Genomic DNA, 15,837 nt, shown 5'->3' with positions numbered 1-15,837 from the left:
ACATACGCGGATCTATTTTTTTATCGAATTAGTCACGTTATTCAGACGAAGTCTCTTTGGGAAAAACGATCGAAAGAAATGAACGAGTAGTATCACCTTCACGGTGGTACGCAGAAGTAACGAAATTGGAGTAATCGATCGACAATTATTGGAATTGAAACGCTGACTGCCGGTGCAGACCGTGTTCGGTTATAAATATGGGCAAAAGAGAAACGAGGTAAAGGGAGAGAGTATAGAGGAGTGAAAAATAAAAAAAGAGAAAAAAGAACGAGAGGCAAAGAGGTGTGTGTCCACGATGAACGAGCATCATAAAATTGCTTGCCGAGGTCACGTGCGCTATATTTAATTTTTCGATAGACACGTTTCATTAACTCTGGAGCTAGTGAAACGATTCTGGCTCGCTGTCTAGATTCAATTGTTGCGCGGAATCAAATTGACAGGTCCGTGAATTACCGTTTCATAGATCCGTGTCCGCGCGATGACACTTTTAAATACTTCATCAGATATCCATCGTCCATTTGGTAGTCGGACTGCACGCAGAAAAATTCCATCGCGAGTTTCGTTGCGAATTAACCGCCGGTCAAAGTGACATCGATGATACTGGAGAGACACCAGGCGAGTACAAAACGAGAGGAAGAGGATCGTTTCAGGTCAAGAAATTTCCACTCCTTCGAGACCATTAAAAAGTTAAAAAGGGGTGTAAGAAAAGGTGAAGGAGAACGAAGAGAAGTACTCGTAAAGATGCGCCAGATAAAACAGCCACTTTCGCGGGTTATTAAATAAATTTTATGGCGATTCGCCGCGCGAGAAACGTCGCTTCGCTATTTCCCTTCGTTATTTCCATTTTACTTTAATACGCGTTGACGCGTTTTGCTGTTCGTTTTTTTTACCGATGCAAATTCATCTATTTTCCCTCTTTCTTACACTTTTCCTTCTTTCTCACCGGTCTCAATTCTCCCGATTTTCTCTTTTTTATTTCCTTCATTTTTCTCGCTGGTATGTCTCGATTATTGATATTTCTCTATCCGGTTTTCCTTTCTTACATTCTCTATCCTTTTTACATTTTTATCTTCCTTTTCTTCCCATTCTCCTCACAATTTTCCTTTCTTTCTTTACAGATTCCCTTTCTTTTCCTCCCTTCCTTTCCTTCTTCCGTTATTAACTCGCCTGCGTGCTACGATTCCCAAAAAATCTGCAATCCTCTTCCCTCCTTTCTTTGTTCTCTCCTCCTTTTTCTTCATCATGCCTCCCATTCTTCCTTCTCTACCCTCGCACCTCCCTTATTTTGCCTTTCTTCGCCTTTGTTCATCCTTCCTTCCACTTTTTCCTTTTCTCTCATTTTCATCCGTACCACAGCGGCGAATTAACCACCACGCCAGCGCCCGTAATAATCAGTGACGTTCCGATTAAAATAACGCAACGAAACAGCCATATACCATAAATTGTGCGAGCGATGTCGAAATTCTGCTGAAGAAATAATTTTTTAACGCGCGCGTGCTATTCGTAACTAATACTATCGCGATCCGCAGCGCGTAATGAACGCTGCGAAAAAGTAATTTCAATTAAAATTCGTTCCGAAGAAATTCATCAAATGGTTGGCGTCCATTTCCCCGCATCAATTTTACGGGGAACAGCGTCGAGAAGTTTCCTCTAACTTTCCTGACTTCGTCCTGCGCCATTAATGACCACGGCTCCCCTTTAACGACCAGCAGCGTTTCAACAAACCTGGCAGGGATCATTTGTACCAGTTTTTTCAAAGTAAAGATCTCTCCTTCTCTATATATCGTTCCATAACGCGTTCAGTATCCCCTCAACAAATTATATTTCCGCGGAAACGCATCTTGCTCAATATGTTTTTCGTTTCTACGTGTCTCACGTGTATAGAGTGAAGTTTCCGTGGTACGTGATGAAACAAAGGTTCCCCTTGTTTCCTCGACGAATCGAACGTCGTATAACGTGCCGTTGTTCCATCGGGCGGAGCATTAATTGCACCATTGTTTCGACAATGTCGTTAATCGAATAAAGTAGCAGCTCAACTCTAGGAGCCAAGTATTAATTAGTTTATCCCGCGAGCTATCGGCTTGAGAGCTGGCTCTGTCTGTAACGAGCCGAATCCACTAACGGAAATGAACGTCGTCGTCGCGTGAACGATCATTTTTTTCGTTATTGAATCGCGTAATGATCGTAAAATTGTCGGATGGGGGATTAATCAACTGCTCGCGTGGAATTACCATTGAAACGTCGATTAATCGATATTTTAACCATATTACTCCGAACTACACTTCTACCAATTTCGTCAAAGTTCAAATTCTAACAGACGTGTTATGTTTCATGATTAAAACGTCGGAGAATCTTGAAACGAAGATGAATTACTTCCTGACAAGGATCGATGATTGAACGATTAATCTTTGGAGAAGAATTAAAATGAAAAACATGTACTATATAATCTGCGGCGATTTTGCAACAACAAATTTCATTTAAATGATAGAAATTATTTCGAGGATTTATAAGAGTACGAAATTTCACAAATAAAATTAACCTTATCCCGAACTTCGATCACTTTACTTTCCAACTGTTATCTCAAAGTTGTAAACTTTCATCAATGTTCACGATAAAATTCATTTTATTGCTACATAAACGTAGCCGAGAATTGTGTATGATTCCGACAATTACAATCAAAAGATCGTTACTAGACAGCGGATCCGTTGGAAATTCATACTTCTACAAACTAGAGAAATGTAATCTAAATGGAGATTCGTTCCCTCGCTTTAAATATTACAACGAGTACTATGTATTTTCGATATATCGTATAAATTTGCATGTTACGCGCATTCTATGCATTTTTCAACGTTCTTTCTTTCTTCTTTCTCTCCGTTTAGCTGTGGCAATCTTTAAATTGTCCACTCTATTGAGGGAAGTTCGGTCGAATTAGAAATCGTTCAGGATTTAGGGGAGGATGAGGATGTTTCTAAGCGGCTTCGAGTGGCCTTCGAAAGCCGGCTAAGAGCTGAGCCAGTAATCCGCGGATCTCGTAAGCTTCTGTAAGCGGAAAGTCCTCAGAAGAGGAGGGAAGTTAGTTACATGAGGCTAATGGAAGCCAGCGGCGGCACAGCTAAACAATATGGGCAGCGACACGCTAACAAAGTTGGCCAGGCCAAGAAACGTAATTAAGGCTGCAGAAGTTAAGTTAATTTGGAAATACCGAGTTAACCGAGCCGTCGGGCTCGACCGGAGAACGCTACGGTTCAAACTAACGGGCTTGTCTGTAAATCAATTCCATGTCATGGTGTGCCTGGCTAGACGCCACCCAAGTGTTCAGGGTGTGATAGAAACGTACACGTAACCGGATAGTGGTTTCTATACATTAAAATGTCACTTTCTAAAGAAATGGTTCGAGTTAAACCATCGGTCTTGAAGCATGAATTTGTTACACGTTAATGGGGATGAAGACAAAAATTATATAAAACATTCTAAAATGTAGTGCTCGTAATAATATATACTAGATATCTTCTCGAGTCTTATCTTTTTAATTATGTCCCTCACAATATGAATTTGCACGATTATCAACAGTCTAATCATAAAAATTATTTTGTTCAAAGTTCAACTAGAGAGACTATATGTATGTGGTTAAATATTTATTTGAAGAAACGAAACCTCGTATGTTCATAAAAAATATAGAAAAATATTTAAAGGAAAATGTATTTGTACAGATACTAACAGTCTGGTCATGTACCATAAAAATTATTTTCATTAAATAGGATAGAACTGTTAAAGAAACTACATGCGGCTACATTTTTATTTCAATAAAAGAAACTTCATGTGCATTAACCCAATATTAAAAAGAAATATAGAGATATTAGTAATGGAAATAAAAACACAAAATGATAGAGAAAATGATCCCTTAATTGTTCTGCGAGCAGCATGGCGAAACTTCAGTCAGTATATCACGCTAAACGTTCTTCTTCTTCTTCGTCCAAACTGCTTCTAATTAAGCAAAACGTCGGATGCACGATTGTAGGCTAATACAGATTAATGTAAGAACTCTTGGTCAATGTATCGGGTCAGTGAAAGTAATCGCGTTAATAGCCGCGAGCTTGGGTATGTTCGTTATCCGAAGGAACCGGTCATAAACGATGAAACTTTATTTTCCACTCTCTTGAACAGCCGGAATAACAAATTCTCCACCCCGCTGCATCCTCACTGCCGAGGCGCAAGTTTTAATTAAATGAGAAACTAGAAAATCGCGGTCCCACGTAACGCCTTAATCTGGATTTTGCGAAATTTTCCCGGTTTAATTCCAGCGCGTGAGTCCGCGATAATCTCGAGTAACTCTAGTAACTGGCCGCTTTGACACAACACGTCAAATAAGAGTATTTGACAGGTTGAATCCTGTTACGTTCACAGAATATTATTTCACATTAAAATTCCGCGTGTATAATACAATTCTACTATATATTAGAAAATTAATTTTCTGATCGAATCTATGGACCAGGTGTACCAGAAGCTATCCCACTTTCCATAGGATGTACTTTAATTACAAAACTGTGGGCACATCAAATCGTAATAATTTTGTTTCTCATAATCATCATAACGAAATACTGCAACGTGTATCCGAAATTGTGGTACAATGATTATTACATTTCATATCTATAAACGGAATTTATATTTTTCGATTTATATTTATAGATTCCACGAAAAAAAAATAGCGACTGTTGTTTCAAATGACTAATTCGCTTGTTAATTTCTATATATTTTAAAACTTACGCATTTAAGATAATAATTTAAAAAAAGAAAACGTAGGCACAATAACTTCGTATAAAAAACGAAAATGACACTAGAAACGATTCTTTACTTTTACGATATATACTCATTTAAAAAGTTAATACATTTTTTAATGCTCAGAGCCTTTCTCCATATGTAACACAGGAAATGTTTTTTTCCAAATCCATTGAAGCCATTAAAACCATCGAATCCATTTTCCCAATTTTCACCAGGCGCCATTCGATTTGACTTATGAAATAGTGGAAAATCCGGCCCTCTAAAACACCGGTGCAGCACTAGGGTAACGTCATTGTCGCGAAACATTACAACTGGCCGCAATATTGCCATCCCTTTCCACGGGAAAGACCCCCGGGAACGAAACAAGAGAGCGGCTCGCGAGAAATCGGAAGGGAACTGTACCGGTTGCGCGTCCCATGAATAAAATATGAATCAGCCAGTTGCCGCTGTGTTTTTAGCGAATGAAACGCGGCACTCGTATTGGGGGCGGGTTTTCATTTCGTGTAGCAGGAAACGCGTAATTTTTCATTCCCGTACGAACGCAATAAAGGTGTACGCACCCGTTGGATCCTTAAATCGTGTAATAATTCTCACGAGATGTGAAATTAAACGAAGAAGAGACGAATCGCGATTCCATTCCCAGGTTTCACTGTGTCATTCGACGACTACACAGGCTCGTTTGTATACATCTTTTATGAATATATCATACGCGTGTTATACGAAACGTTTTGAAATTTCATTAGCATTGTTATGAGATTCGACTGTCATGAGCATATTAGTACAGGTGGAAACGAATTTAAAAATACATACAGAAGCTACAAAATATTTGATACAAGTGTACATTTCATAGAAATCACGAAAGTGTTTAAACAGTTAATTATCAATTATATTGATAAACTTTAATATTCGTATTTAATATTTCTAATGGGTTTAAGATACCTATTTATGTTATGCAATGCTGTAATATTATTTAATACAATTCATAATTGTGTGCAGGTAAGTTTTGTTGAATATATGTTTGCAATAAATGTCTCGTAATTTCTGTATACGTTAATTAAATTGCGTCTCATTAGTGTATCTCATTAGTTTCTGTCTCATAATTGTGTCTCATTACTCGCAAATGAAATTCCATTATACATACTGTATACATAAAAATTATCTATGGTAAGTATTCAAACACTGTCGTGGTCCGGTATATATCTGAATGTTCCTAATGAAATTGCGCAAGAAGGTAATTAAAAGGAGAAGAGAATCGTTCCTCCTACGTTGAGGATACGCAAGAATCTACCAGGCAACACTCTCAAACCCTATTATTGCGAACGGACGCAAGCTTTCTTGAAATGAAAAGATACTGCGTCATCATAGAAATGGATTTTCCCAGGCGTTTTTTTGTGTGCTTTTCGTACGATAAGATTCGCTCGCCTTTGCAGTGGAACTTTACAACAGAAATAATCCTGATATTTGTACCGGTTATATCTCTTGATCATCCGGATTCTTAAAACGTCTCGTATAACGAATACCAAGGACCATTAGCGAGTATAATCTCGCGAACAAACAGAACGAACACTCGTGAATCCCTTCCTTGCCTTCCATAAAATAGTTCCTTAAGTAAAGTCACCTTGCCAACCCTTATGTTGTCCTGCTGTAACACCATGGAAACTTTAAAACTGTCGGCGTAAGTCTAAATAACCGGCTGCAATACGTACCCAGCTAATTTGACCGCGTTTACAAGTAAGACCTCAAAGTTTGTCGTTAAATCATACGGCAGACGGTCGGTATGGCGCTAGCCAGTAGCAGGACAAGGCTCGTGGTTGTTAAGCGCATTCACCAAGAACTTAGTTAAGCAAGGAAGTTCGGTATCAGGAGAACGAGAGATACACATACAACATATACGTATAGGAACCGCGATAGAGAGAATAGGGAACACGAAGATCAGCCAATACTCGCGACCAACTCTCATCTTAGCTCTCTTGGATATTTAGATTAGGACACAGTAGAACTTGCCTAGAAATTTGTTGCAACTTGTTGGAAGACAAACAATTTATACAATTGTAATTCACCCATTTTCTCCGCTACTTAATATTTTTCGTCCACGTGATTAGAGCTGACGACTTGACAAGTGGATTCGCTCGGCGAAAGTTCAGTCAGTGAAATATCAACTAAAATTTCGACCCAACAAATGGAGTTTTACTGTACCGCTGTCGATTAAACATCTGGAGTTTTAGTCTCACGAAGTTTGATAACGGCGCTCGTAAAGGTGTCCTATAAACGCATCGCTTTTCACCAGAATAACGCTTGCATTAAGTCGGAAGATTGTACATCTCAATCGTACTGCGAAGTGTGAATTTCATTCTCCAGGTGTCAAAGTTGCTTTCACAGTCAGAACACGCAGATGGTAATGTCTCTATATAAACGATAATTTTCTTAGATTTGCGGTGAAACAAGAGAACAGTAGAGTACGGGTAAGTAGATACGGTACGTATGTGATCAGACATGGAGTAAAGTGGTTATATGAAACACAAGCTTTTGTTATGCGCATAAATTGGTGTCTATTATTACCTTCTACAACACTATAGCGTGTACATCAAACGAATTCAGAATTGTTATTAACTTATCCTCAAACAGATACCAAAAAGGTATTTCATTAAAATATTCCAGTATTAAAAAAAGACTCGTACGGTTTATCAATTTGTTCCTTCTTTAGCATATAGAATTTATTTTGGATAACAACAGATGATTTGGTGTATTAATATCCTCGTTATAAAAATACACCGTTTGTATTGCGAAATTCCATTCGATCGTAGTTTGCATAATAGAGGCTTGAAATTAACTTGTTCATATAAACGAGGCGCGGATAAACGAGATTTTGTTATATTGAGATAGTTTGCTTATTCCTCGTATCACTGTTATCAGAATCTCGTCAGGGACTTACCACCTGGTGAGACATTAATATTCACTTTGAAAGGACCGCGAGTCTTGTCCCGGCTTAAAATTTAATAACGACAACACCGTCGTCATCCTTCACACCCCGTGCTGTCTTTTCTTCCCCCGATAAATCATGGTTGATCGAGCGTGACTTAACGACGAGAATCTCTCTCTCTCTCTGTCTTTCTCTCTCTCTCTCTCTCTCTCTCTCTCTCTCTCCAGTTTCACATTTTAGGCGAGTTTTATGGATTTTCGTGAAAGGAGTTCGCGAGAGGAATTTGGAATGTTCTTGAGTTGGAAGTAGTAAGTAGTATGTACGTGTGTGTGTGTATGTGTGTGTGTAACAGCGTAGGCGACAATTGTTACGATGACTCAAGAATTTCCAAAAAATTGGAAAACCTGGTACACCGAGGTTCCGAGGTTTAATATCTAGAGGCTTGCAACTTCTACAAGGTGGAAGATTGGGGAGGAATCGAGGCGATTTGAACCCCCGAGAAAAGAAAAATCGATCGACCTGGAGATTCAGTAATCCTCCACGCTGAGTGGCGAGAACACAGCTTCTTCCGTATTCGGCAAAGGAAGTACAAGGGGAAAGGCGATTTATCGCCTCGCAGCCCCCTGCTGTGTGTATTTCCTATGTTGTTCTCTCATTTTCTCTATTTCCCGGACGCGTCATGACATCGCATGAAATTTCACCGTTTTCCAGAAGCAACCACTATTTCTTCGCCAATTTTATTTATTCCACTTATACCGGAAGATCACAGGGAAAGATATAATAAATATCCTTTTGTTGTTTTTCTCATTTTAATATCCCTTTATGACTAGGCAGGAGAATCTTAGTAATTAAAAAAGTAAAACAATTTCTTAGATTGAAAGATGAAAGTCTTTCAAACAGCTGATAAATCGACGAGATTTTACGGCAATCAAAGGTAGAATTATCAAGATAAACAATGTATTAATATTTTCAATATTGTAATATTATAATAAGAGATATTTAAACAAATTTTGAAGGTATGAAGAAACACATGTTTCGTTCGAAAAGCAAATATAAAGACGTTTATGATAATCCGCAGGGATCTCATTTTGTTTGACAGCTACGGGAACATTTATGCTGAACCTTTTTCGATGAATTAATTTGTATTTTATAATAACGCGATCAAATTATAGAGCTATGTCTGAAAATTTGTTTGACCAATTAACAATACAATAATTTGAAAGTGTCTATACCATCGAAGAGTTTCGAATTTTGAACGAGTCGCATCGCAATCGGAAAGCGGGGTATGAAGCGAATTTCCAGAATCGATCACGCGGTTAACTGGTAAAAAATCGTCGAGTATCGTGGTATCGGTGGATTAAGGCACGATAAATCACAGCAGCTCGATTTGTTTCGTTATCTGCCATGAATTTTTTTTATGGCGATTAAGGAAACGTAGCTACAACATACCTGCAGATAAATCATCCACGGTACGCGGAATGTAAAAACGAGGCACGTACAATGCGAGCAAATTTTGAGCGATCCTTTCCGACTTGGACGAATTCCAAACGAGGGAAGGGAGAGGGGAGAAGATTCATCGCTTTCGGTATCGATGAGATTCTAGTGCTGCTTTAATTAGTCGAAAAATAATATCAATATTTTAATGTTATTGTCGATAATAAAACTGAAAACAAATGAAATTGTTTCTAAATCTCGCTATGAATTTTCCGAATAATCCAATGCGTAGAAGATAATAAATAAAAAAACAACATTAATTTGTGAAAAATTTCCACACGACAGCATCAATTTTGAAAGCAAAAAATTTGGAAACGATCATTTCGACTACTTCGATAAATCAGTGTTGGAAGAATGAAGTCTGACCAGCCTGCCTGTTAAATACTTCGTCCAATATTTTACGAGCGTATCTGCACTCTTATTTCGCTCCATGTTTATCACCGAATATTTCACCGAATTGTCAAGAAACCTCTGCATTTCCCTCGTTCAATATGAGAACGCAATTTATTCTTCGATTCAATTTACTCCTCCAACAGACCTGTAAAATCGTATTAATGCGATTATAATAATGCACACTAAGTTGAGAAATTTATTCGTATACAAAATAGTAAATCGCAGACGTTGCATATTGGCCAGAAAGTAGAATCCACGTTTCTCTATGGGTGTATGTATATGTATGCGGGTGAGTGGGTGTTTCTTTGGGGAATGGAAGTGACTTTGGTAAAGATAAGAAAGAAGATACCGGGGAAGGGAAAACCGGCGAAATTATATCCGCGAGTAATGTCTCCGATATGCAGGAGGAAATTGCACCTCAGGCATCACCATTATGATAGAATATCTTTACCATAAATTCCTTTTCACTATGTTCGGCTATCGCCTATGGAGACCCCCCGTTACGTCCTCTCTCTTTGATTATGTTAATATAACGTTATATATGGGTCCTTAGTCACGATCGTTTCCAGATTTTGCAGAGGTATTTTGGTTTATAACAGGAGGCAACGTCGAACGATATTTGATATTCATAATAACAAATATTTTATAAAATCTGATTGAAATTGATGGAGATGCAAGTGAAAGAAGATAGAGAGAAGAAGAGAAGAAAGTAATTTACATCTGTTTTATTATACCAGTATGTAGATTTTACTTACTTCGATACTTTATTTATCGCGAAGAAATGCTAAGAAAAATTGCAATTTCTAAGCTAAATTAAAAAAACATGATATTCGTAATATTTTTTTTACTTGTCGAGCAATTACATTTTAGAATTAAAGTAGTTACGAGCTTGATCGATATAGCCTGTAAAATTTAAAAGTCTTCCAAGTCTAGCCGGTTTAATTATCGAGATGTGTCCCAACTCCCGATAATTCGCGCGCTTCTTGCGAAGTTGAGGGTGGTGAAATTTAAATGAGTTCAAGGTTTGCACCGTTCTTGGCGAATCGATTATTAATTAACGCTAATGCAGTGTATCTTCGCGTCAGATATACATCTACAATAAATTCAACCGCCAGTGACGTCTCTTCCACTCCCTTCCTCTGCTCCGGGATACTTGACGTACGGAAAGAGAACGAACACCGAACGGAAGTCTCGGGGTTTCTGTTTACTTAACCATCAAGATTATGCGCATAAATTAAACGACACACGCTACCATTAGCCGCCACTATCACGTCGATGCAATAAGGGCGTTAACGCCAGTAATAGAGCAGCCTAAGTACACCGTGGATGCAGCTTCCCAAGCGCAACGAAAATTGCCTTTATACAGCGCAGTAATATGGCATACAGAGCTTGTGGAATTTGCAAATGAAAGACAAACCTTCGACTCGATCGCGATATGATCCTAGCCAGAGTTTTCCTTCAATTTTACAACTATGGATTTGAAATTCTTGGCTCCATTGTATCGCGTTATTCTTATTGGTTTTGGGATGACCAAATTGATCGAAAACAGGAATGTTTTAATTGTTTAGAACGAATGATTGAGGTTTACGCGTTGGAAATAGCGCGTAGAGATGGAAAGATGCGAAAATAATAAGAGGATCGATCGGTTATTTCTTTCTATTGGGGTAATGAGAATTTTTGCTGATGAAATGTAGAACAAGCGATTGAATATTTCCAATGTTATGAATATTCTACGCAAATGAGAAAATAACTAGGCAAAAGAACAAAGCAATCAACTGATTATTTCTTACAAATCCCATGCAATTATAAATATAAATATACGAATGCTGATTTGAATAATTTTCTGAAAACGAATATTTTTGGTGATTGCAGCAAATGATCGAATTTCCTGTACTATGGATACGTGGATGAATCGAGCGTTTGAAAGATTTGCGGCTGTAGCCTACTGGCGAAAATAGGCGAAAAGTTGGTATGAAATGGAAGCGAAACTGTAATCCGACAGATCACAAAGCACAAAGTGAAAGTAACGGAGTCTCGCCTGGCATTGTTACGTAAACTCAGAAGATTCGAGATAAATGAAAACTAATCTGTAACTGGGTGTAAGTACTACTTCTCTCTTTCAATTCGAATTTCACCATGGAAGAGAATGAATAGCGAGTTGAAGGGAGAAGAAAGGGAGACTGAATAATCACAGATAATGAAATGATGCTGGATTACACGGAGGATCACACGGCTATCGCCTTCTTTGTCAAACGAACGACATTAGCCCTTCTTGCTGTTACTCTCGAGGGTTAACTTCGTAAAGCCGGCATGTTCGTATTGCTGTAAGCGTGAATAAATGGATATGTTCGTATTTTCTGCGACGGCGCTTGAATTGTGACTGTACAAACAAAGATGCACAAGTCGATCTGCATTTAAATGATCAAAGTTTCTTCAATGGCTCGCTATAGAAAGGGAACTATTCCTTAATTCGACACGCCAGATACATAAGTGCTATTCACGAATTCTATATTCCTTTGTACCTTCAATTCGTTTCACGTTTCTGCATACTTGGCTATACTTCACTAGAAAAGTTTTTCTTCGCGGAATTAAAAAACTCTCGGGTAGATCCATTAACTGGAAACGCCGATACGTAAATGAAAGCCACGGGTTCTACGTATTTTCTATTTTTCCAATCTCATTCCACATTTTTGCATATTTTATACAGAGAAGCTCAGGACAAAATTTCTAAAAGTTTTTCCTTGAAGAATTATACAACTGATCTTTTAATTGAATACACCAGATACGCAAGTTTAATTCAAGAATTCCATATTCTTTTATATTTCAGGCTATTTTAATACGATTCATATAAGAAGATTCAAGAAAGAGATCCACGAGGTAAATTTTATAAAATTTCCCCTTTAAGAAATCGAACACGTAACGTGTAGATCTGACGATCTGACTTGATCTGTTCTGATCTTTCTGATGTTCTGTTCTTTCCTTTTCCCAATATCATTCCCTGTTTTCGCATACTTTGTAGAAAGAGGTTCGAAAAAATTTTCCAGCGAGAGATCTGTAAAAAATTAACCAACTGAACTATAAAATAAATTAGTACCCAGACTATGACACGGCGTACGTTATCTGCCAGATACACACTGTTTTTCCAACAACTGATCCCTTGCAAGTGACACCCGCTTTCGCGAAGGAGACAAACCCAGTTCGCAGAAGTTAGTCGGAGTTTCTGCCGGTTTTTACATAAACCACTGAAACTTCCAGAAGAGATGGCTCGTGATTTATCCGACGTCTGTTTTCTGATAACGTATCTCAAATCCAGAGACTTTAAAAAGCGATCTAATTTCACGTGCATGAACACCGGATGAATCTAACAACTTTCATCGTAATAATTAAAAGGGCGCGTGATTTATATACGGCGCGAAACTTTCTTTAGGAAGCAGCAAGCAAGTCTCGTAAGTTTCTGAGGTTGAAGACCAGTTGGCCGGCAATTTTCCTACGTGAAATACAGCTCGGTACGGAGCGTTTTCTCTCTTTCGAATGACACCGCGCAGTTTCGTTCGTCGCTGTTCTCGCGCCTCTTCTCCGGCCTACGCGTAACCCTGAACCGTGGAATTTTTAATACTTGTTCCAGCCCCTTAATCAAGAGAGCAAGCGGCTATATCTCGACCACTGGAACGACTACGGCCAGAGGAAATGGCCTGGATCCTGTTTAATGAAACCGGGCGAAAAAAAAGTTTGCTTCTTCTCTTCGTAGCAACTTCGTGCATCGTGGCTGGCTTTAACGAAAAAAAAAGACAAGAAAAAAAGGAAAAAGAAAGCTCGTCTTTACATTAGCCGTGACCACGATGAACCATGCAGACACGCGAGTGTAAAGAGGCGCCTGTTACCGTTACATTATGTAATTAAAAAGTAGCTACGCGGTCGATGCTCGAAACAAACTTCGTTCGCTCGACTCTCTGTGAGTTGCATTATAGGTCGTTTATTAATTTTCTTCCCTCAAAAAATTTTATCCGGCAGCTTTCGTCGATAACCAAGTTCGACCGAGTAGAAAGCAAGATCAAGAGAAAAGAAAAACAACCGCGAATTTACCTTATCTATTCGCCGAGGAGCAACGAAAAAAGACGAAAGAGTTAACTCGATCGAATAGAGAAAATGTTTCTCGGAGGAGATGTACCGAGAGAATTTGTACCGATATCGTGTTACGTTCGGTGACGATTCTACGAGTACATGAAAGGTTATCCTTTCTCCTTTCGGGGTAATTCGATTAGGAAGACTCTATCTTCCATCGATGAAAGAGTAGCAAACGTGAAATACACGAGCCAATAATATATCAATATTATTGATAATAAAGAATTGTAGTCTTTTATCGTGTCTCTTCGAAAAGCAACGAACTCTGTGATTCAGTACGAATATCCTGCGACACTGCAGGCACGTACTTTCTATACAGTTTTTGTCAGGCTACGTGACCGAATTATGAAGCATAGCGTTGCGAAAGCAGCAACGGAAAAAACCGAGCGAATATTTTATTCGCATGCCGACGTTCCCAGTATCTTCGGTAGAGAATTGTTTCATAAATAATTCGCTCACCTTTCATCTGCCTTTGGTATCCGTTACACATGCTTCGTTGCTTTCGAATTGTCCTAGAAAGGAATAGGATATTCGTTCTTCCCGCTCGTTGAATGCACGTTATTGATAAAATTTGATACCTCTGTTCTTAGAGGAATCTGTACAGGCGTGAGAATTCGTGCGAAACCGCGTGAAATGCGGATTATTATGCAACTTTATATTTTTATGAACACGAGTAAGAAAGAGGCAATGTGAAAGTCTGTTTCACCTGTTGGAGATTATAACGCGTTCTCCTCTATTTTGGATGTTTCACCACGTGTATTTTGCGCATTTTTACATCTTCCAAATTTTATGTGAATGAGTAAAAGTCAACGATCTAATGACCAATGGTTGAGAATTAAATGAATTATAAAATTCGTACGTTGAGGTATCTTTAGAGCGAACAGCGACTGAGAGAATGTTCTTGGTGGAACGACACCATCATAGAAAACTTCTTTTTCAAATACGAAGGAATAAAGGGAGAAAGGAAGAGACAGTCGTTTTCTCGTGTCGTAGATTTTCGCACGATAAATCCGTGGCTGAGAGCGTGTCAATTAGCGAACCGTGGATGGCAGAACGGCAGGGAAAATTGTCAGAAATTGTCGAAGTAACAACTCAGCGATGGAACATTGTAAAATCGTGGCAGCTGTAAAGGAGCGTCGCTCGTAAACCACAAACTTCAACGTTCGTGACAATTTTGGTGGAAAACGCGAGAATTCGTTCGACCGATCATCCAGAGTCTCGACTTTCTATTTGATCGTGGCAAACATCGAACGATCGAACCTAACACGTCCCACGAAAGCACACCCTGGTCCCTGTCGAAACGATACTCGTTGCATCGTTGTTATCGCTGTCCACAGGCGCCGCAATAATAATTCAATTTTCGCTCGGCGCTCTTGAATTTCGAGAAGCTAGAAATTCCGCGATACAATCTCCGAACATTCGAAGCTTTAGACTTTAAAATGTAACTTTATTACTTTCTCTAGGAGATTTTTTTTAATTACCTGCTCTAACAAGCTTCGGTATTTGTTTATTAGATCTGGCAATAAAATTAATGAAATTCCAGTGTTGTAAATTCCAAAGTAAATACGATGAAACTAATTGTAAAAATAACAGCTCGACTTTATTCCCTTGCCTTGTAATATCACGGTATGTAGACTGTAGTTTTTATTCGAGGGAAATAGCTCGCATTTGTAGGAAAGTTTAATATAAACTTCAACTATAAGACGAACATTTTAGATTAAGAATTATCAAACCTTAGAAAAATTCCGTGCTATATTGTGTAATATATTACAGGTGATATTCTTTCAAAATTTCAAGAAAATCAGATATTGTGAATTTCGAGGGAAATTTAAGAGAACGGCTTTTCCCTGGTGAATTTCCCGCATATTTATCCCTGTAACTTTATCGAAAGCTGGAACGTTGATAAACTGTTTTTTACCTAATATTCTACCATTAAGAAGCCGTTAAAAAAGTCACAAAACAACAGATTAAAACTTTGAATTTTTAATAAACAACCGTACGATAAATTTCATTTTCTCTAGTCGAAATATTCGTCACTGTTCTTTCTCAATCCACTCCAAATACATTTTTAATTTATTCTGTGTTTTTGTTTTCTATCGTAGCTATAATAAAAATCAGCGACGTTCGAT

This window comes from Bombus bifarius, unplaced genomic scaffold (genome assembly GCF_011952205.1).
Source record: "Bombus bifarius isolate JDL3187 unplaced genomic scaffold, Bbif_JDL3187 scf7180000010271, whole genome shotgun sequence".
Classification (NCBI taxonomy): Eukaryota; Metazoa; Arthropoda; class Insecta; order Hymenoptera; family Apidae; genus Bombus; species Bombus bifarius.
The sequence above is the reverse complement of the archived record's forward strand: the minus strand, read 5'-3'. Positions refer to the sequence as shown.